At 41.9% G+C, this 23547-nt stretch overlaps 1 pseudogene; it reads left to right on the top strand.

The window, feature by feature from the left end:
• Nucleotides 1-7402: 7402 nt before the first annotated feature.
• Nucleotides 7403-7630, top strand: LOC132425372 (ragulator complex protein LAMTOR5 pseudogene; annotated as a pseudogene).
• The last annotated feature ends 15917 nt before the right edge of the window (nucleotides 7631-23547 follow it).

The raw sequence follows: 23547 nt of genomic DNA on the forward strand, positions 1-23547 counted from the left end.
TCCTCTATAATCCCCTGAGGTACTATTCTCCCATTTTACAGACATGGAAAAATGCTTAGCTGGGATACCCTGGTTGTATTTCTAATAGGTGGTAGAATCAGGATTCAACCACTGGTCTTGATGGCCTGCTGTCTAGGCCTCTCTACCAGCTACTTATGATACAGATTGTGTTCCCAAGAACTCTGTGAACTATTTTAAGAACTCCAGAAACCATCTAATGATACTACCATAGGTCCTTATGGCTCATGTTCGTAACAGATAGATGTTCACAGGATTTTTGAGATTCAGAGCAGAAGATAATGAGGCAGCATGCTTTAAGTACTTACTGTAAGCCAGACACAGCTCTAAATAATGTTTATGTATTGCTCATTTAATCCTTTTAACCCAACAACGTAAGCTGTTCTTTAAGGCCATCCCCATTTTACAAAGGAGGAAACGGCAACAAACAGAGGCTAAGTAACTTGCCCAGAGCTGCACAGCTGGTGAGAGGAAGAAGAGGTCCTTGAACGTGCAGTCTGGCTCCAGAGGCCCGAGTTCTTAACCACTACACTGTGCCTCTGATGGTCTGTGGAAGTAAAAGCATGGACATAGAGTACTTGATTCACATTACTTGATCCGAAGCAATATAACTTCAATTTTGTTGTCATTCTTTTCAGTCATCATTTACTCTGCAGAAAACATATACATTCAGGGTCTCCATGTTCAATCATGAGATGCTATCTTACACAACATACTTATCATTTTCCTAAGTTCTAGCATACATGGAAAATAAATCATGTATGAAATATGATCAAAATAAATCAATCCTATCTCCTTGCTTTTTCTTTTTTGCTTCTGCTTCTCAGGAATCCAGACAAGTACAGCGGAATAAGCATGGCCTTTGGAAGGGGGTTACTATCCTGGCTTCAGCATATCAGCATACTAGCCAGGGTGCACTGTGACCTTAGGCAGGTAGCTTAACATCTCTAGTCTTAGAGATCTCAAGTCTTAGTTTTCTCATTTATAAAATAGAGATGTAAAATTTACTTAAAGGTTTATTATGAGGAATACAGAGATCATTTTGCAACGTGTCATGTTACCTAGGGTAAATGCGTAATAAATATTGATTCCTTCCACTTTTGCTTCTTTTGGTATGCATTACAGTTATCTAAGCATTTTTGCCTTCTATTTTCTTAAAAAAAAACCCAGGGCTTCCCTGGTGGCGCAGTGATTGAGAGTCCGCCTGCCGATGCAGGGGACACGGGTTCGTACTCCGGTCCGGGAAGATCCCACATGCCGCGGAGTGGCTGGGCCCGTGAGCCATGGCTGCTGAGCCTGCGCGTCCAGAGCCTGTGCTCCGCAACAGGAGAGGCCACAATAGTGAGAGGTCCGCGTACCGCAAAAAGAAACAAACAAACAAACCAAAGCCCACCAATTTATCTGAATTTCTGAGGATATCTGATGCCTAAAAAGGTTTCCTAGCCATTTTCAAATATTTAGTGATCTTCGTGTATCTAGCGATACAGGCAGTCCCAGGTGGTATCTGATGCGCCAAAGGGTGACCCCAGGACAAAACCTGCCTTAAGATTATTCTGACCCTCACAATGACTGATTAGTTTAGCTGACATGAGTTACATTTATCATTAAAACTATCAGAATCATTTATTTCAAATGGTAAATCAGGGGAAGGTAAAGGTACAGTTCTGGCTGCTGTTACCGGGTACACATTTTATTTGTTTGTCTGTTTTTAGACGAACTGATATTCCTGGACAGAGAAACATTCTTTCCAGATCTCTGGAGAATTTGTTGAGTGGGAAAGAAGTATTTTCTGAACAGGGGAAGCTGCTGGAAGTCTTGAAGAGGGGGATTCCAATGGCGATTTTTGCAAGAACACAGACACCAATGTCACTTCAACTTAGATAGTTCTGGAGAAAAAAATTGTCTAATATGGTCTGGCACATAGACTTTCTGCTCAGGAAGGACGACACCAAGAAATGCTTCCTTGTTGATTCTGGCAAAATCAAGGAAATTAGATGAGAAAGAGACCCTTGAAGGAGCTAGAGCATTTCCAGAGTAAGGAAGAAAGCAAAGCAAAATTGGAGAACTCTCATGTCCTCCAATATGCAAAGATAAAAAGAAAATTTAAAAAAGAAAAAAGATGGTAGAGAGGTTATTACACTACCAGAGATGAAAGACAGAAAGAGGGCCCCAGCCAAAGAAATGATGATTATATGCCAAACCAACATTGTCCAGCTACAGACTATTAAAATGAAAGGTCAAAGCACAAAAGAATTTCTGGGCAGCCTAATGTTGATGGTAAGGCTCTTATCTGGTATAGTCAATTGGCAAGCGTAGATGAAATTATCCAGGATTTACTCTATGTCCATAAGCCAGATAAATGCTGTATATTAACAAACTGAATTAGAGCCAGGTAGAAAGTAGCAGACTTCCTGGACATAGGAAAGGGCAGATACCCAGTTAAAGCCAATGCATAAAGGAAAGCAGTGTAACCCTCAAGGAATGGCAAAACCTAGCCATGTCCCCAGATAGCCACAAGGGGAAAATGTTGACGCTTTGAAGCTGAACAGTAACTAGCCCTCAATAGAGTGAGAAACTGTGGTGGTGGGAACATAGTGGTACTTTTGAGAGTAGGAGTGTCTATGATTTTTGTTCAAGAATCCTAAAGAAACTAAACTTTTACAAAAGTATTTTCAAAATAAAAATTAACTTGCATATAACATTGACTTAGGTTTAAACTGCATTTTAGAGCATGAGTAATGTTCCTTCAACAGCAAAAACATCTCAATTCTCAGCATTTTCCACATAGAGTAGTTGCTAAATTCTTCATGAAGTTGGACAATAACATGTGCAATAGGCATGGAAGGGTTTTTGTGTGAGATTAATCCAGTTAAAATTAGAATCACAAATTATCAGTTTCCCAGCATGAGAATAGAAAAGCTTCGTAACCAAGTAAAACTTTTAGAACATTTTTTGGTCACATTTTTAGCTGTGCTTAAATATGTAGGAAATATTAAAAGAGGAAAATATGGAACTCTAAGTAAAGGTGAATAAACTAGAAAAACTTCCTGCTAGGTGAAGAAACTGCCCTTCAAAGCAACAGTTGGTTGGGAGATTCATACGAGCTCTGAGATATTGCCTGAAACATTAGGATACCCTGTGTAATACTAAGTCAAATTTGATGACCAAACACATTTAACACTGTCTGTCAAAAAGTAGAATTGTTCATTTTAATATTTACTCAGTTGGGGAAACATTTCTTACATGCATGAAATTTAACTTCTCAAGACTAAGTTTGGTGAAAATATTGGTATTTAGAGATGAACATTACACATAAAAATAAAAAAAACATGCTTTCTATCTATGTGAGGGTATTATGAGGTGTGATGATTTGATTTTTTTAGAAAATAGGCCTTGTTAAACTTGGTTAAGAACATACCTTGAAGAACATACTTTTGGCAGAGATATCGATAGGAAAGTACTAAATCTGAGTTTGAAGTGATCACTGCTGTTGGAGCTCACAAAGGATAACCTGAAAGAAAAAATTAACTAGTTGTGGTAAATTACAACTAGCTCATCCTTGGAGTACTAGAGGGATTAAGTATGTTTTCAGTGAATGTTTATCACGGTAAGTTTTCCATGTAACCAGCACAGCTGTTGTAACTCACTTAGCGATAGCTGGAAAGTCGACTGCCAAAGACTGAATGTTTGTTTTCCCTCCAAATCCACATGTTGAAACCTAATCCCCAAGTGATGGCATCAGGAGGAGGGACCTTTGGAAGGTGATTAGGTCAGAGAGTGGAGCTCTCAGGAATAGGATTACTTCTCTTATAAAAGAGACCCTAGAGAGCTCCCTCATCCTTTTCCATGTGAAGACACAGGGAGAAGATGGCCATCTTATGAACCAGGAAGACAGCTCTTGTCAGACACCAAACCTGCCAGTGCCTTGATCTTGGACTTCCTAGCCTCCAGAAATATGAGAAATAAATGTTTGTTGTTTACGCCACCCATCTTTTGTTATAGCAGCTCAAACAGACTGCTATAGTCTACAGTCTTAAAACCAAGTAGTAAATGCACTGAAATTCAATTAAATATGGCTGTGTCAGTTAACCTGTGCTGGGTAACAAACTACTCTAAGATTTAGTAACTTAAAATAACAGCTATTTATTTGGCTCTCTATTTTGTATGTTAGCCGTTTGGGCTAGGCTGAGATGGGCAGTTCTCCTTGCTTTACCAATCTTGGCTAGTGTTACAAGCTGAATTGCATGATTCCCCCCATGTGGCCACTCAAATGCATATTTGCATATGACTGGTGTCCTTGTAAGAAGAGAAAATTTGGACAGGGATGCATACAGAGGGAAGATGATGTGAAGATACAGGGAGAACACTATGTCAACATGAAGACAGCTGTCTACAAGCCAGGGGGAGAGGCCTGGGACAGATTCTTCCCTCCGAGCCCTCGAAAGGAACCAACGCTGCTAACTTTGACCTCAGGCCTTTAGCCTCCAGGACTTTGAGAAAATAAATTTCTGTTGTTTAAGCTACCCAGTCTGTGGTACTTTGCATTAAAAAAAAAAATTGAAGCAGAGTTGATGTACAATATTATGGTAGTGATTTGACACTTAAATACATTACAAAGTGATCACCATGATAAGTCAGGTCTAATCCCATACAGAGTTATTACAATATTATTGACTATTTTCCTTTTGCTGCATATTATATCCCCATGATTCATTTATTTTATAAATGGGAATTTGTACCTCTCAATCCCCTTCACCTATTTTTACCTAACCCCCCTACCTCTGTCCCCTCTGGCAACTACTAATTTGTTCTCTGCATCTATGAATCTGTTTCTGTTTTGTTTGTTTCATTTTTTTAGATTCCACATATAAGTGAAATTACACAGTATTTGTGTTTCTCTGTCTGACTTACTTAACATAAACCCTCCAGGTCCATTTCTGTTGTTGCAAATGGCAAGATTTCATTCTTTCTTTATGGCTGAGTTATATTCCAGTGTGTGTGTGTGTGTGTGTGTGTGTGTGTGTGTGTGTGTGTGTGTGTACAAGCCTTAGCAGACTAATACAGCTGGGCTTTCTCATGCCTCTGCAGGCAGCTGGTGGACTGGCCAGGCCAGCTGATTATGATGGCTTCCGCTGAGGTGTCTGAAAGAACTGGGGTCTCTCTCACTGTGTTCTCACCCTCCAGCAGGCTAGCCAAGTTTGTTCACATGGCATTTGCAAGTTTCTCAGAGAGTAAGAATGAAGCTATAAGGTCTTTTGAAATGGACACTTAGAACTGGCACACTATCACTCTTGCCGTATTCTATTGAGCAAAATAAGTTCCAGGGCCAGCACAGATTCAACAGTTAGGAAATGGACTCCACTGCTTGGTGGAAGGAGGTACAGGGTCTCGTGGTCATTTTTGTCATTTACCACAATAGCCATTTGACATTATGGCACAAAAGCTTTCCCACAGATCAGAAGTGTAGGCCAACATTATGCTCTAATATCAATTCTGGAAACCTCTTGAACAGAACTTTCCATCAAGATTATATTGAGGCCAATATCCAAAAAATAAGGACTAGGTTGTTAAACATCATAGATGTTTTTAAGTACATTCTATCCCCATAAACCAAGTTCGTTTCAAGTAGATGCTAACATACAAGACTGGATCCTTGATTTAAAAAAAAAAAAGAAAATTAATTCTCTATCCAACAGGCTGGTTATTAGATCTTAATTTTTATAGATAGAATTAAGCAATTAAAGGGATTATAGGAAGTCATTACCTGCTGAAACCTGCCTTTCCCCAGTTTAGGATTTTGAAAGCAGAGTTCATCTGCTTTGTTTTATAACTCAGTGGCCTATCTGGACTCTTTAGTATTACCTTTTTAAGTGTCTTCCATTGATTGATAATTATTTAATGCGTTTACTTATGAAATAAATAACGGCAAGGGCCTTATTACTTACAAGGTCCCAGTAACACATCAGTGAACAAAGTAGACTTGATCTTTGCTCTTGTAGAACTTTAGTAAAGTAGAAGAAGACATTAAGTCAATAAAAGAACACATACAAACATAATTAAAATTGTAAAATTTTATATAAATATACATAAAGTGTGTAATAAAGGATTACTCATTCAATAAATATGTATTGAGTGGCTTATTATGAGCCAGTTAATGTGCTAGACAACGGAAATACCAATGTGAATGAGTCAGAGACACCTCTTTTTTTTAATGGAGCTCACTTTCAGCCCCAAAGACCAATAAGTTAATTAATTACAAATAAACAAAGACGTAACAATAACTTGTGATAAACGTTACGGGAAAACAAACAAACAAAGAAAGGGACAAAAGTGAGACCATCTTTAGAGGCTGTGAGCTGATAAGATTTCCATAGAGAAGGTGATATTTCAGCTGAGATCTGAAGATGAAAGAAGTTGTCATTTTAGGAAGAGGTAGAAAATTTCCAGTCAGAGGAAACAGGAAGTGCAAAGTCTTGAGGGTGAATGATCACGACCGGATGGAGAAGAAACCTTAATGGAAATCCAGTGACCAGAGCTGTCGGGGGCTGGGGGTGGGTGGGTGGCAGGAGCCAGATCACAGGGCTTTCGTGGGACAGCGAGAGAAGTGGGGATTTTATTCTAATGAAGTGGGAAGCCCCTGAAGGATTTTAAGCAGAGAGTGATCTGACCTATTCTAATAGTCTGCTGCTGTGTGGAGAATGGATTGAAAGGATTAGAAGTAAGAGTAGTGAGACCAGTGACGCAGCTGCTACAGTAGTCTAGGTCAAGGATGATGGCAGCCCAGACCGAGGCCACGGAAGGGAGGAATAGAGGAGCAAGTGGCATTTTAACGGGAATGAGGTAGAGCAGGAGGGTCAAGAAGGCTTCCCTAAGTAAGGTTAATGGAAGGTGAGACCCACGGCTGGAAGGTAAGGAGACGCCTTCATTCACACAGTGAAAACAGGATTAAATTAAGATCTAAAGAAGACTTAAATTCTGAAAAGACTATTGTTTTCCTCTTCCCCAAGACACATGTAATAGCGATGTAATTCAAAAGTGAAACAGGACTAAACCACAAAATAGGTGGAAGCAAGTTCCACCAGATTCACAGTTTTTCCACCACGACTAGGTTAGTGTTTTCACTTTTGAAATTTTGAATATTGAATAATTTCAAGATAGTTTTGCTGATCTAGACCTGCTGAGCCTTTTTGTTTAATCTAGCCTTTAACAAAGGCCCTGAGAAGGGAAAGTGTTTGGAGTGTTTTTGACTGAAAGTAGGCTGCCTCCTATTGATGGATCTGCAGACCATGCAGTAACCTGCAAGCTAAACTGGGGACTGGAACTTCAGAACAAAGAAGGAGAAGGTGACACACCTCGGGGTCCTGCCCGGGGGGCGGACAGCGGGATGGAGGCGATCTTGGAGCAGCACCTGAAGGATGCGGTGAAGAATCCATCCACCGTTGGAGTCCTGTGCACAGGTTCACAAGGACTCGATCTGGGCTGCTGCAGAACCCTGTCAGCTGAGCATGCTGGGGTGATATTTGTTCTAGCCCAGCAAGCAGCTAAGCTGACCTTGGCCCCCACTGATATTCCTATGGTGTGTCTAGAATCAGGGAACATTATCATCATCTAGAAACGCGATGGCATTACAACGGCGGTGCACAAAACGGCCTCTTGACATTTCGTATCCGTTCCCCAGCAGCCTGTCACAGGGACTCAATCATACCTTGTGTTAATTATCTTATAGAACTGCGAGAGTTCCAGTAGTTAGGCAAGTCATGGAATGTGCATTGGACACTTTTCCATTAATTTTAGAGTAAGCTGCTTTTGGACATTCTATGGATTGACTTATCAAAATACTAGTTAAGAAAATAGCTTTTTGTTTTGTTTTGTTTTTTGGTCCAATGAGCCGGAGATCACAGATTCTTGACTCTTGTCCCACACGGCTATCAATAAGCCATGTATGACTTGGTTATGTCTCTTCATTTCTCCAGCCAATGAATGAGAGTTTGGAAATTTCTTTCTAAATCGAAAACCCTCTCTTTGTTCTTTTCTTTTTTTTTTTCTTTTAACATCTTTATTGGAGTATAATTGCTTTACAATGCTGTACTAGTTTCTGCTTTATAACAAAGTGAATCAGCTATACATATACATATATCCCCATATCTCTTCCCTCTTGCGTCTCCCTCCCTCCCACCCTCCCTCCCACCCTCCCTATCCCACCCCTCCAGGTGGTCACAAAGCACCGAGCTGATCTCCCTGTGCTACGTGGCTGCTTCCCACTAGCTATCGATTTGGTAGTGTATATACGTTTGGTAGTGTATATATGTCCATGCCACTCTCTCACTTTGTCACAGCTTACCCTTCCCCCTCCCTGTGTCCTCAAGTCCATTCTCTAGTAGGTCTGCGTCTTTATTCCGTCCTGCCCCTAGGTTCTTCAGGACCTTTTTTTTTTTTTTTTTGGTTCCATATATATGTGTTAGCGTATGGTATTAGCATGTTTTGAAGGTATAGGTCGCTTTGTAGAGAGACTTTTGTTATGTTTAATAAATCTGGTTAGAAGGCGGGAAAAAGAACAAAGAAGGCTATTAGAGAGCAAGAGAGGAGCAGGGAAGTTCTGACTGGACCTGACTGCACTGACTCCAGGGAGAAATGGGTGTGGCTAGATTACAGGTGCTGACTGCAGTGGCGGAAAAGTTTTCTGTCCGTCAAAAGTCAGGTCAGATGATTCCGGAGGCCAGTTCTGATCAGAAAATGAATACCTTAGCTACTCTACTATTTTTTAAAATGCACTTATTTGTATACCATTTCTCTATTTTTTTTTTTTTTTTTTTTTTTTGCGGTACGCGGACCTCTCACTGTTGTGGCCTCTCCCGTTGCAGGGCACAGGCTCCGGACGCGCATGCCCAGCGGCCATGGCTCACTGGCCCAGCCGCTCCGCGGCATGTGGGATCTTCCCGGACCGGAGCACGAACCCGCGTCCCCTGCTTCGGCAGGCGGACTCTCAACCACTGCGCCACCAGGGAAGCCCCATTTCTCCATTTTGAGTGGAGCAAAGCAGAGTTGACAGTTACTTTAGTTGGTGTGAATAAAATGTCAGAGGCAATGTATTGGTCTAGTGCCTTCTTCAAAAGAATTGAAAAATGTCATCATTTTTATATTTGGAAATTCACTCTCATTTTGTTCTGTTTTGATCTATATGGTTTGCCTTAAAGATAATACTGTAGCTATCCTGGTCTGTATGTCTTGCAGTGGCTTTTAACCAAACCCATTAAAATTCTGACCTGTAATAATTCACTTTTGACTGTGCCAACTTATTTTTTTTTCTACATTTTTATTTTTCTTGACTCTCCTATTAGGCGATAAGCTCCTTTTCAATGTTTGAATTATCCAATTCTTTGGTCCACAGGTTTCAGAAACTTGAAGTGAGGAACCCATTCATCTTTGTATCTTGAGCAGAAAGACAGTGCATGAAACAAAACAGATGCCCAGTCTGCTTGTGGAATGGAATCTGGACAGCCCTGCCCTCAGGGAGATTGTGGGTGACCTGCGGAGTCAGCTGCATCAAAAATGACACAGTGCTGTTGTAAGTGGAACAGGGGAAGCATGTCATGATACAGAAGTAGAAGAGGGAAAGAGAGTGAGATGAGTTATGCATGAAAGTGTCAGGGAGAGCATGGAAGGGGAGGGGATTCTAGGGGAGCAGCGGGGGAAGGACACCCAGGTGGACGAAACACCATGCAAAGCAGAAGCAAGAAATATTCAGAGATTATAAAGTTCCACAATTCTTAAATGGGCTAAAATGTGCGGAAGGTAACACATATAGAAGGAGACAAAGTCTAGAGATAAGCAGGAGTAAAAACATCCAAGGCTTTGTAGGTCATGTTATGGAGTTGGGACCTTGTTTGGCAGGCTGTGAGGCAGGGGGCAGGGAAATGTCTTAGTGTGGATAAGCTGAGTCTCAGTAATATGAGATTGCTACGTCTCACAGCAATAGGATCAGACTTGCATTCTGCAAAGAGCACTCCGGCTGTGTCATTGGAGTGAGTTCAAGTGCACCGGGGGATTGACTTGGTAAGGTGCTGTGACAATGATGCAGATGGGAGTGAACTAGAACCTTCAGTAAAGCAGACTCCATGCAAATGAAGAGGCCAGGTCAATTCAAGAGATGTATAAGATGATGCAAGACTTGATGACTAGATATGAGGATCTGGGGAGAGGGAGGTAACAGATTCATGGCTTAAGAGACAGGTAAATGACGGTGCTACCTACCAAGGTAGGGAATACAGGACTGTTTGTGGGGGAATGGGGCAAGTTGATAGTAAAGAGGACAAATCAATCTTTTGGGTCATTTTGAGTGTGGGGTAACTGCGGACCTTTAGAGTAGAGGACACTGCACCTCAGTGTCCTTGCATAACTGCCCAGGCAAAGGCAGTTTTTCACAAATATTTTTAATAACATTCATGCCTTTGTTATCCCTGTATAGCACCCTCTATATTTCATTGTTATGCACTTCACTTTTTAGAAAATCTGCATTTTCTCCTGTGCTTTCCATCCCCATTAATGGTGACATATTCTCCCCACTTAGCCAAGCTCATCACCTCAGAGTCGATCTCAATTCTTCTGTCTTTCTTACTAGTCACATCCAACATGTCACTCAGAATGTTCCTAATCACTCCCCTCCTCTCCTTTTTCTGGTCACTGTTTGGTCCAGCATACCTGTCCACTGCCATATACACCTATATCCCCAGCCCTCCCCAGTCAGTTTCTTTCTCCAGACTCTTGCAGTGATTTTCTAATTCCTATTTCTGCCTCTAAGATTTGCCCTGGAAAATTACTCATTACACACTATTGCCAGAGCAACCTTTCTGTAACCAAGTCTACTCATATCACTTTGTTACTTAGAAACATCAATGGCTCCTCAATCCCTAAATGGTTATGTACAAATACCTTGTTATCTCATAATTGGCCCAAACTTATTTTCTAGACATAGCAAATTATTCCTCACTTCACAAATGATACCTAAATTGACTTTAAACATTGTGAGTCAAAGGCACTCTGATATATTAGTTTTATGACTCTGTATTATTTCAGGTAGGTGTTGGACAGGTGAAAGAGGGACTCTGTCTCACTCCACCACTGACACAGACACACACACACACACGTGCGTGCACACACACACACTGTTAGATTTAGTTCCAAAATTAATTCACCAAGGATACTGTTATGGGTTGAATTATATTACACTGAAAATGGATGTTTGAAATCCTAATCCCTGGTACCTAGGAATGTGACCCTATGTGGAAACTGGTCTTTGCAGATGGGATCAAGTTAAGATGAGGCCATTAGGGTGGGCTCTAATCCAATATAACCGATGTCCTTATGAAAAGGGGAAATTTGGACAACAGTCGCAAAGGGAGAGTGCTACATGATGATGGAGGTCCTGTAGCTACAAGACGAGGAATGCCAAGGATTGATGACCACCAAAGAGGCAAAGAAGGATTCTCCCCTTCCAGTTTCAGAGCGAGCATGGGACTGACAACATCTTGGTGTTAGACTTCTAGTCTCCAAAACTGTGGGACGATATATTTCTGTTGTTTGTGGGACCTGGTTTGTGGTAGTTTTTGAAGGCAGCCCTGGGGAGCTAATACAGATTCGAGATTTCACAGGATGCAGAGTGGTCACAAAGCCTAGCTTCTCCCAGCCTCTAGCATTTCTGGTGGGCACAGCTGCTCTGGCGGCACTGTCCCTGCATGGCAGAGGTGCCTTGGATCTGGAAAAAGTGCCACCACTGCACTTTTATGTGTAAACTTACAGCACCATCCCTGAAGAATTTACAAACTCTGGCCTTCTGTTCAAGAGAATGTTTACAAACGTGGCGTTCTACTCGTTCTTGATCCAGATTCAACATTGACAAAGCCACAACTTCATCCAAGGGGAGAAACGACAGTGAGTGTCAGGAATCTCTTAATCATATCTTTGTCTCTAGCTCCCTGGAAAGCCCATTTCCATGCAGACTCACTTTTTGATAAAAACTGTAAAATGTTACCTAGGCTTATACTCAGAAAGCTACTCCTATTTGTCTTTTTTCAGCATTGTGATTTACTTTATCAAAGACTTTTATATCTTATTTTTCTTTGTAGGTGGTGTAGGGAGTGATTTTTGAGCAAAATTAATGAAATCCTGACCTTACCTCAATAAGGACCTTGTGGCATTTTACTTGACCCACTTTATCAATTTTGTTCTATTTCATTCGTTTCCAGGATACGCTATGCTTTTTTTTTACATCTCCTGGCTTTTGCATGTGTCATTTTCCTCACCTAGAACATATGCCTGATTCATTTCCAACTAAAGAACGCCATCACTTCGCTAATTATGATAATCAACACTGTCCTGGGTACGACACAGATATGATCCCATTCGTATTCACAACCTTGTGATTTAGACTGAGAGAGGTTAGAGTGATAAGGAGGTGGCACTGGAACCTCTCTCTTTCAGATCACAGAATCAATGTTCCTGTTTCTTAACCTCTTGCCAAGCCAGAAATCTTCCTTAACGTTCCTAGCCAAATATTCACTTTCTCCTCCAAGTTCCTGGAGAGTTTTGTACTTACTTTTATTGTGATAAGTCACAATAATTTATATTTTAATTACTTATTTGGGTTTGTAGCCCCAGTTGGTTGAATTCCGCAAGACAAGAAATGGCATTTTGCCCACCTGCTTTAATCATGGCTCATAACAGATGCCCTCCAAATATTTGCTGAATGGATTAGAGCACGCTGAATAAATGCATGCATGGATTATAAGGCCACAGCATCTTCTATTTGACTGTGAACTTCTAGAAGACAGAGACCTGCCTTTGTAAATTTTGAATCCCCAAAGTTGAATAAAAGTCTGTTGGCAGAATGAATGATTTAGTCAATGAATGATTTGGCTGAATGAATGATTATAGGTGACTAAAAGCCCAGCATGTGGCAGTTTTCCCTCTGTGCTTTGTAAGATTTAGGAGCAGGACTTCCCTGGTGGTGCAGTGGTTAAGAATCCGCCTGTCCATTCAGGGGACACGGGTTCAAGCCCTGGTCCGGGAAGATCCCACATGCCGCAGAGCAACTAAGCCCCTGTGCCACAACTACTGAGCCTGCGCTCTAGAGCCTGCGAGCACAACTACTGAGCCCGTGTGCCACAACTACTGAAGCCCGCATGCCTAGAAGCCCGTGCTCCACAAGAGAAGCCACCACAACCAAGAGTAGCCCTTGCTTGCCACAACTAGAGAAAGCCCACGCACAGCAATGAAGACCCAAAACAGCCAAAAATAAATAAATAAATAAACATTAAAGATTTAGGAGCAAGTGATATAAGATCATACAAAAAGGCAAAAATTTGTCTAATCTCTGTTAATCTCAGATTGAATGCAGCTTATCCAGCTTCATGATGGGGACTATAATCTGATTTTAAGATCAAGAAAATGAAAGTGCTAAAAATGAGGAAGGGGCTTCCCTGGTGGCACAGTGGTTGAGAATCTGCCTGCCAATGCAGGGGACGCGGGTTCGAGCCCTGGTCTGGGAAGATCCCACGTGCCACGGAGCAGCTGGGCCCGTGAGCCACAACTACTGAGCCTGTGCGTCTGGAGCTTGTGCTCCACAACAAGAGAGGCCGCTATAGTGAGAGGCCCGCGCACCGCGATGAAGAGTGGCCCCCGCTCGCCGCAGCTAGAGAAAGCCCTCGCACAGAAACGAAGACCCAACACAGCCAAAAATAAATAAATAATTTAAACTGACATGTCATTTTAAAAAAATAAAATAAAATAAAAATGAGGAACAGTTTCATTATTTCATTCATTTATTCATTCATTCACTTACTCACTTACACTTGGGAATTGAAAAAGCACCCGAGAGCTGAGTAATTCACATCCTTCTTTTTTTTTTTTTTTGTCCAATTGTTGGAAGCGTGAGCTTGGGAAGCCAATTGGGCTGAATCCCAAAGACAGCCACTGTGGTAAGATGCCTTTGGGACCATCCATGACATATAAAGGAGTATGGGGCTTATAAATTAGAACAGTGGTTCTCAAGGTGTGGCCTGGCAACCCATGGGAGTCCCCAAGAGCTTTTCAGGGAGTTACAGATCAGAATCATTAGGACAATACTGAGCTCTTATCTGCCTTTTTAATTCTCATTCAGTGGACTTTCCCAGGCACTACATGGTATGTGGCATAACACCAGACTGAATGTAGAGGTCAGTATGCAAATCTAGCTATCTTCTATTAAGTCAAACATTAAAAAGATTTGCAAAACCATAAGACAATGCTTCTCTTCACTATGTTTTGGAAACAGTTATTTCTCATAAAATGATGTCATTTATGTTAATATTTAATGATGTATACCAGTTATTTTAAGATAAATACTTACAAACATTTTCTCAGTTTTACTTTTGAACATGATGAATGTTGATAGATGTAACCCACATAAACAAAAGTATGTTGGGGCCCTTTAAGACTGTAAAACTCATCTGAGACCAAAAATGTGAGAACCACTGACTTAGACAAACACGGACTCATAAGAAGTTTCAGACCCACTGCCCTCTCAGGAAGCATTGCCTAGAGTGTGCTTCCTTCTAGCTGGTGTGTAGGTGGGGTGTGAAGGCAGAAGGCGAATCATTTACAAGGATCTGGACACCCGCCCCCTTCACAACTTCATTCCTCTGAACCTACTCTCTCCACAAGGGCCATGTTATTTCTGCTTCATCAGGGATCTGCAACTGGAACCAGATATTTACTCTCTGGTCTGAGGCCAAACTCTGACGTCCATTCTCCCTACTGCAAGTCCCTCAAAGCCATCTTCTTCCAGCACCAGGGAGCCTCAACTCCTACAGAAAATCTGTTCAAGGGCGAGTCATTACAATCAGCTCCTGGAGAGTGGGCTGATTATGTGCTTTCTGAAATGTTCTCTCAATAAAGGAGCCATTCAGTGATGGGGGAAAATAAAATAACTCTTAATCACAGTTGCAGAATTTCTAATAAAAATCTATAATTAAAAAAGAAATTGATCCTCAAGCATTTTTACTTTTATTAAATTGCCAGAAAACAGAGTCGTGTTCACCTCTGGTCTTACAGGAAGGAGCCTAGCAACATGTATACATCCACTCAAGAAATAATGATGGACCACCCATTCTGTGTTAGGGATACTGGGAATGTTTGCAAATACCTGGCTGAGAAGATACTGTGTATCCTATGGCCAGCCCCTGATAAATAGTTACGGAACCTTGGCCTTTATAAAATGAAATAGAGATCAGAACAAACGTAGGAACCTGTTTTAAATGGACCACACCGACAATTAAATTGGTGGTTTACTCCCAATTCGGGTCTCCAAAGGGAAGCTGGACATGTAAATTGCCAAGTCGGTAACAAAGAATAGCATGGTCAGAGAAAAGGAGAGGGTCACGTAGCTTAGGTTAATCTGTGGTGATCCCGATTGGCCAGATCATGAAATAAACAGTAAGAGCTGACAGTATGCTAAGACAGAAGACTACGTAGTCTTGTTTTACCGGCTTCTTCATGCAACATGCCGGCTTGATACAGGCCTGGAGATGATTTATTATTTGCTTTCCTTGAGCAGATGATTCTGCCTGGCATTATGGCATCCAATAAGCTCACTTAGCGGCACACTGTTTACACACACTGAGCAAAATCTGAAAAACAACTTGACCCTCTGAAGTACTGAAACTAAACAGGGATCTCAGTTACCCTTCTTTCAGGGAAGTGTTATTGCTGGCTGATTAAATGAAACCTTCTGTGTCTGGAGGACTTTCTGAGAGGAAGCAGCAGTTACAGACAGTCTGGGTCTGGGAAATAGGACAACTTTATATCTCCACTGAGGTCCTAATGGCTTTAGTTCCTCTTGAATGGTTACATGGAAAGATAAATATAGTTCAAGCCAGGTTTTTGCTGTTTAAATGACAGGGTGAGCAAATAATAGCCCATATCCACATGGCACAATACTCTAAAAGAGCCAAATGAAAAACAATAACACTCAAGTTGTCTTTATCTATCTTTCATTACTTTGGAAGTTGTCACTATGTCTAATACAATTAACGTATTATATCTTTTTTTTTTTTGCGGTATGCGGGCCTCTCACTGTTGTGGCCTCTCCCGTTGCAGAGCACAGGCTCCAGATGTGCAGGCTCAGCGGCCATGGCTCACGGGGCCAGCCGCTCCGCGGCATGTGGGATCTTCCCGGATCGGGGCACGAACCCGTGTCTCCTGCACCAGCAGGCAGACTCTCAACCACTGCGCCACCATAAAAGCCCCAATTAATGTATTAATAACAACGACATAAACAACAAATGGAACAAACCAATAACAAAACTCAGCTACTATTAAGAAACAGTTTATGATATCCCAGTGTAACTGAAAGTGCAGTCTGGCTGCTTGTTACTCAAAAGCCAATAGAGAGGCAAGGTTGGTGGAAAGGAAAGTTTGCTTTATTTTGGATGCTGGCAGCCAGGGAGAGGGGAGGGTGGACGCCTGTCCAAAGGCCGACTCCCCACTTCCTACAACCAGTGGGCAAGAGCTTTTATAGATGGAGGGAGGGGGCTACATGCAGAAACAGTACAGTTGGCTCTGACAGTCATCTTGAAATTGGTCACTGGTGGTCTGACCAGCATCATCTTGATTGCTTCAGCTACAGTTAATCTTCAGGTCAGTTTGTTTCCATTTCTTTGAGGCCAGTTCTCGGAATTGTAGCAGCTTATGTCATGGCTACAGCCTGCTCATGTAGTTAACTTCTTCCACCTGGTGCGGGCTTCAGAATCTTTAAGACAGCTCACAGGACATGGCTCAGAATATTACCTGTATCCCTTAAGGAGGAACTAAAGGTCCTTGACTATGTTTAATGACTAAACTACTTTTATTTGGTCTCTTTTGAGTGTTTTCCTTTGTTTCTCTACTTTTTCACTTCTCTGATTAAACTTATTCTTTGGCTAAAGTTTTTCCACAGACAAAAGGCAGGCTGAGGACATGGGGTGCATAGACCACAGGGTCCTGCTCTATTTCACTAGGTATTACTAGGTAGGCATGGGTGTTCTTTTAAAATTTATAGCTAGGGCTGCCATTTATAGAGCTGTTGCTATTTCCATTTTTTGGGCATTTGGCAACTGAATGTCAAAACAGCCAACACATCTCTAGTTACTGTACCCAAGGTTGTCCTGTGAGATGGAATTATTTCCCAGCATTCCAGAACAATATTGCCTTCTGGCTGGAAGTTATACTTGAGTGGGGATTTAACGTCCTTCTTTTATTAATGGACTTCTACTGAATGAGTACCTCGAAGAAGAACTCATCTGGGCTGCATAGGAGTTTACAGTTTAATCCTAAAACAGGTACACAAACATAGGATTATAAAACTGTTTGATAAAAGCTGTGACACAGGCAAAGCCTCAGTCAGATCCTAGCATTAGGGAAACAGGCTTAGGGGCAGGCCCAGGGCTGTGTGAATGTCCAGAGCACAAGCACACACAAAGGTAAGTGTATTTGCTTCTGCTATCTCTCCCCTCACATTCAGCTCCAATACTGCATACAGGAAAGCGTTGTGGTCTCTCAGCTTCTAATCCTTAAAATCACCTTCTTCTTCCACAAAAATTTTCCATCAGGTTACAAGCATGTCCCAGCCCTTGAACCTCCAAACCAGTTGAGACGCTATGGAGCTCTTAGCATTACTGGAGTGGCCAGCAGAAGGAGGCAAGGCTGCCCTCGGGGGTCTTTCCGCTCTAAGTGTGATTCGCGGACCAGCAGCAGCAGTGTCACCTGGGAGCTTATGAAAAATGCAATGCAGCATCTCAGCCTCCTCCCAGACCTACCGAGTCAGAACCTGCATTTGAACAAGCTCCTCGGGTGATCAGATGCACTGGTCTAGGGCTGCCTAGGAGGCCAGTGTATTCCTTCGATATGGACACCTCCCAAGGCAAGCTACATAATTCAGCCTGACGTGCTGGAAAGCCACATTAAAGATTTGAGACTTTATAGTAAGCGCAGTGGGAAGGCCTTGGAGGTAGAAATGTTTGGGGATTTTTATAGGCCCTATGCACTCTGACTTTTGGAGGCTCTACTTCCACAGCATATTAAGCAAATATATTGGCATCACGAAAATGCAGACATATTTAAAAAAAAAATTAATAATTTTTAAAGTTGTGTTTTTATATGGCTAAATTATTCCTTTTGTTTTCTGCTTTAAAATTGATAATATATATGCATATACATACAAATATACACATATATTCACACGTACACTTGAATTGCTAGTTTGCATAATGTCATCCTTTGTAGATATTTAACTCAACACTTTGTATTTTTCTCTTTTGTAGCACAGGGGGCAATGATTTTTTTCCAGGTCCCATATAATTCCACAGGTCCACAGGTCCTTGCTAACATATGGCTCTAAGCACTGTGGCTATATGCCTATTAGATTAATGGGCTTTGAGCAGAGAAGTGGCAAAGTCTGCTTTATGGTCTAAAAAGATCACTGACAACAGAGAGGCTAGCCCTAGGGCTAGGGCTTGGTGTGGGAACAAGAGTGGCCGCTGAGAAATGACGAGATGACTCTCTCGGCAGCTCAAGCAAGAGAAGATGTTGATGGTGGTGACAGAGGGAATCTCCTGAATATTAGAGAGAGGCGTGTGGCAGAATTTTCAGGACCTTGGGACACATTTCTTATGGGGAGGGAAGGAAAGCAGGAGACAGGGATGACTCCCTAAATTCCAAACTAAGAAATCTAACTGGAAAACAGCTTATTCGTATAAGAGACACTGAAGGAGTCATTAGTTCTAGGGAACAAGTTGTTCCTTTACTTTTGGACATGTTGATATCGAGTGACTTGTATCTTGGTCCCTGAGGGGAAATATCACAAAGGTAGCTGAACAATCTGCTCTGGATCACGGAAGAGAAGTGCCACGTGGCAATGGAGATTCGGGAGTCACTAGCACGCAAATAGGGATGGAAACGAGGGGTTCTCTATGCTTCTCCGTCCTTACTGCAGAACTTAAAGGGGGCGCTACTTCTAAGAGGTCGGTCACTGACAAAGAGGAAAGACAACCTTGCTTAGGGGAGCAAGGACTTTCAACATTTACGGTTAGAGACAGAGTCATTGGCAAGAGAGACTGGGAAGGTGAGTCTACTGTTGTGAAGAAGGAAAGAAACTTGGGAGAATACATGGTCACTGAGGCCACTCCTGTGAGAAGTACCTGCATTCAGTGCTGCTGAGATGTCAACTAAGATACACGTATTTCTAAGGAAACTAGAAATTGGTGACCTCTGGGAAAGTATCTTCGGTAGGGTGGTGGGAAGCCAGATTACTGAGTGCAGTAGGCAAAAGGACAGCTCCCTCAAAGTACATGCCCTAATCTCTAGAACCTGTGAAGATATTACACTTGCAAAAAAGGACGCTGCAGATGTGATTAAGGTAGGGATCTTGAGATGATGAGATTATCCTGGATTATCTGGGTGGGCCGAATGTAATGACAAGGGTCCTTATAAGTGAAAGAGGGAGCCAGGAAGGTCAGAGTCGGAGAGAGCTTTGAAGATGCTAAGATGCCGGCCTTGAAGATGGAGGGGACCACGAGCCAAGGAACATAAACTTCCAGAAGCCACAAGAGGCCACAGGCAACAGATTCTCTTCCACGGCCTCCAGAAGGAACACGGCCCTGACGACACCTTGATTTTAGCCCAGTGAGACCCATTTCAGAGTTCTGACCTCAAGAACTGTAAGGAAATAAGTGTGTGTTGTTGCTTGGTTTAAGCCACTAACTTTGTGGTAATTTGTTACAGCAGCATTAAGAAACTGATACACTGAAGGTCAAAGGAAAAACAGAGGAAATGAAGACAGTGAGTGTGGGAAGCTTGAGGAGGAGCTGTGTAAGATATAACAGAAGGAGCCTTTGCTTAAGGTGGGAGAAACTTATAAGCCATAAGCTGAGAGAGACATAAATTCCTAATGTATATAAATTAGCATATATATATATATATATATATACTAATGGAAGGATATCAGTAAGAACAGGAAGATGAAAGATTCAGAAGTAGAATCACGAGGTTGAGGAACAAAGAGGGGCAGGGAGGGATAAAGAGCACAGGTGGGAGCACAGATGGGATGAAGGACACATCATCCTAAGAGGAAGTGAGGGAGGAAAGGACACATCCTGGTGCAGATGGGTTTCTAAATCTGATGTGGGAATACTGAGGTAGCACCTTACTAATGAGTTATACTTATTCTCTCCGTGCCTCAGTTTCCTTATTTCAAATAATAATAATAAGTAATAATGATAATAATAGTATCTCATAGGGTCTTCATGAGGATTAACTGCCTTAGTACATGTCAAGTGCAGTGCTCATATGCATATTATTATATTCGTTTTTCTAGGGCTGATGTAACAAAGCACCACAAACCGGGTAGCTTAACAACCACCCGGGAGCTTTACTCTCTCCCAGTTCTGGAGGCTGGAAATTTGAAACTAAGGTGTTGGCAGGGTTCGTTCCTCCTGAGGACTGTGAGGGAAGGGTCTGTTCCAGGCTTCTGTCTTTGGTTTGTAGATGGCCATCTCCCTGGGTCATTTTACATCATCTTCCCTGTATGTGTGTCTGTCTCTGTGTCCAAATTTCCCCTTTTTATAAAGACATCAGTCGTATTACATTAGGGCAACACTGTAGACCTCATATTAATTAACCACATCTACAATGACCCTATTTCCAAATAAGGTCATGTTCTGAGGTACTGGGACTTAGGACTTCAACATATGAATTTGGAGCAGGGGTGCAGGGCGCACGATTCATTTCATGACAATTATTATTACTCTTTTCTCTGCAAAGAGTCAGTGAGGCTACCTGCCATGAGTAAGAGTGGTGAGAAGAAGGTTTAAAGAAAGAGGAAAAAGTTGGCCATTTTTATTATAATAGAGAGAAAGAGCTGACCAAGTAAATTTAGCAGGATTGCTAGGGAGTCTTTAGCAACCAGAAGTGGTTGGTATCAAGAATTTACAGTGGCCAAAAACCCTAACATTTTATTAGTGCCTCCAGGGCCCTGTGCAGTCTGACTCCAAGCTTTGCCCCACTGACTTATCCTGCATCACACTCCTCCAAGCTCACATGTTCCAGCCACCATGGCCTTCTTCCTGCTCCTGCACCTCACCAAGCTCCTTGTGGCCTCCTGGCCTTTGCTCTTCTCTCTGCCCTGCATGCACTTCCCCTGGAGCATCCTATGGTAGGTTTTATCTCATCACTTAGGCTTCACTCAAATGCTGCCTCTTCAGGGAGGTCTCCTCTGACCACCTCTTGGAAGTCGTCTTCCAAATCAAACCTATGTTCTGTTTTATGGTCTTTATAACACTTGTCAATATTGGAAAATATGTCTCTTAATTCTTTTTTTCTATTCTATCTCTCCTTCTCCAGAGTTTTTTTCTTTTTGCCTTATTCTTTCCTTTGTTCAAATATTCTACTCCCATTCCCCTTCTCCCACAGAGGCAAACGTTCCAATGTGCTAATTTTATATCTTTTTATTTGTATGTGTTTTTGCAAATTATTTTGTGCATATTTTTGATCTATGCAAAGAGTATTGTGTTATATATATAAATATCTCAATTTCTTTCATTTTTCCATTAGATACTATATATTTAAGGTATATCATTTTTCCTTGTGAATATCAAATCTGTTGTTCTAAGTACTGTATAATATTCTACGGCATATCTCCATGAACAATTTACATATCCATTCTCTTGGAGATGGATACCTAAGTACCACAATAACACAAAAGAAGCTTCAATAAACGTCCTTGTACGTGTCCCCATAGGGACCTGTGTGAGAATTTTTCTGGGCTATATAGTATACTCAGAAGCAGAATTGCAAGTGAGCTGTACTTAATCTTAATTTGAGTAAAGATGGCTCTCCAGAATGGCTTGACCAGTCTAATATACTACCATTGACCCAGAACTTCAGTTCCATGAGAACAGGGCTTATATTTACCTTGTTCCACTAGCACTCACTGTCCAAGTATAAGAAAAAGAAGATTAAAAAAGAAAAAAAAAAAAGAAAAAGAAGGTGAGAAGTGGGATTCCTCCAGGATGGGTGCTTCATCTGGCTGTTGCAGAATACATCGTTGGGGAGAAATACCAAGAGTGTGAAATAATGGACTGCACACTAAACTGAGTAAGAAGCAGTGTAAAGACAGGGAGGAAGAAAACAGAGGGTCAAAGAACTAGAGGTCACTTTAAGGTCAAACACACATGAAGAGAAAATAACTGAGCAAATAAGCTTGAAGGATGGAAAGTTGTGGTCACAGAGTATAAGGGCTTATCTTAGCCTGGGTTCTCTAGGAAACAGAGCCTGAGGCAAAGCTCACATGCTAATTCTTAATGGGGGGGTGTTATCCTAAGGAAACAGGAGTGAGGGAGAAAGAGAAAATGATGGAGAGGAGAGAAAGCAGATTCAAGGTGATGCATTACCAATCTGTCACAGCTTCTCTAGAAAATAAAGCTGGTTGCTGAGTCATGCCTGATTAGCCAGAAGTACAGAACCATTGCATCTCTGAACAGCTCCTGGATGGGCAGGAAGGGTGAGCAATTACCTGCTGGCTTCTTCCTTGCTGTTGTCTCTCAATGGTCAGAGTCAGCTCCACAGCACATTAATTCCACTATATCTCTAGAGTGAGTTTTGGGCCCCTCCAGGCAGCAGCTAGGGAAGCCAGAACTTCTGTGGGTCCAGCCAGGTCAGACCTGGGAGCTGGAACCACTGAGGTTCCCTCTCCGGTGGGTGTTATGGAGGCCATGCTGGTCTGGTCCTGACTCCAGAGGAGGCTGAGGGCGGTGACAGGATTCACCGGGGCTTTACAACCACGGGAAAGGCATGAGCCCCTGCTGAGACCACTGTGTCTAAAAAGAAAAGCAAAGGGCTAAAGCCTTGGGGGCAGGCAGGGCCAAGATGTTCTGGGGTGCACAAGCCTCCATGATTTTAGAGAAGATTCCAGGTCTAACTGTGGCAGTGAATGCCTGAAGCTGAGTGGACACGAAGATTATTGGATACGAGGTCTAAGGAGTTGAGAGGCCAAAGTGCTGGATGGATGGTCCACATGGATTTTGAAATAGTACAGGATGTGGGATGCCAAACACTGTGAGCCTAGTGCATAGTTAGTGCACATTGGCTACACCCATAACTAGGAAAAAAAAGTCACTATTTAGGAACGTCAGTGCACTAGGGACTAAAACTCAGTATGTGCAGGTAGAAACAGAACATAAAATGTATTTGTATATTGGTCTTTTGTAGTAAAATTTACTACTACCTGCTTGCTAATTGGGCAGACTATTAATTTCTAAATTGTGTCATTATTCCAAACAATTGTCTTTATTCCAGAAGGAAAATCAAGAACACATTTCAAATTCTTTCTACAGAATTTCAGAAACTTAAATACAATTCTTCTAGATAGTAAGTCATAACTCTCTCTGTCCCTAGGATTTGGACCTTCAGTGGGTGCTGTGAGAGACACAGGGGAGATGAATCAGATGTGAACCATGCCCTCCA

Source organism: Delphinus delphis, chromosome 5 (assembly GCF_949987515.2).
Source record: "Delphinus delphis chromosome 5, mDelDel1.2, whole genome shotgun sequence".
In the NCBI taxonomy this organism is placed as follows: Eukaryota; Metazoa; Chordata; class Mammalia; order Artiodactyla; family Delphinidae; genus Delphinus; species Delphinus delphis.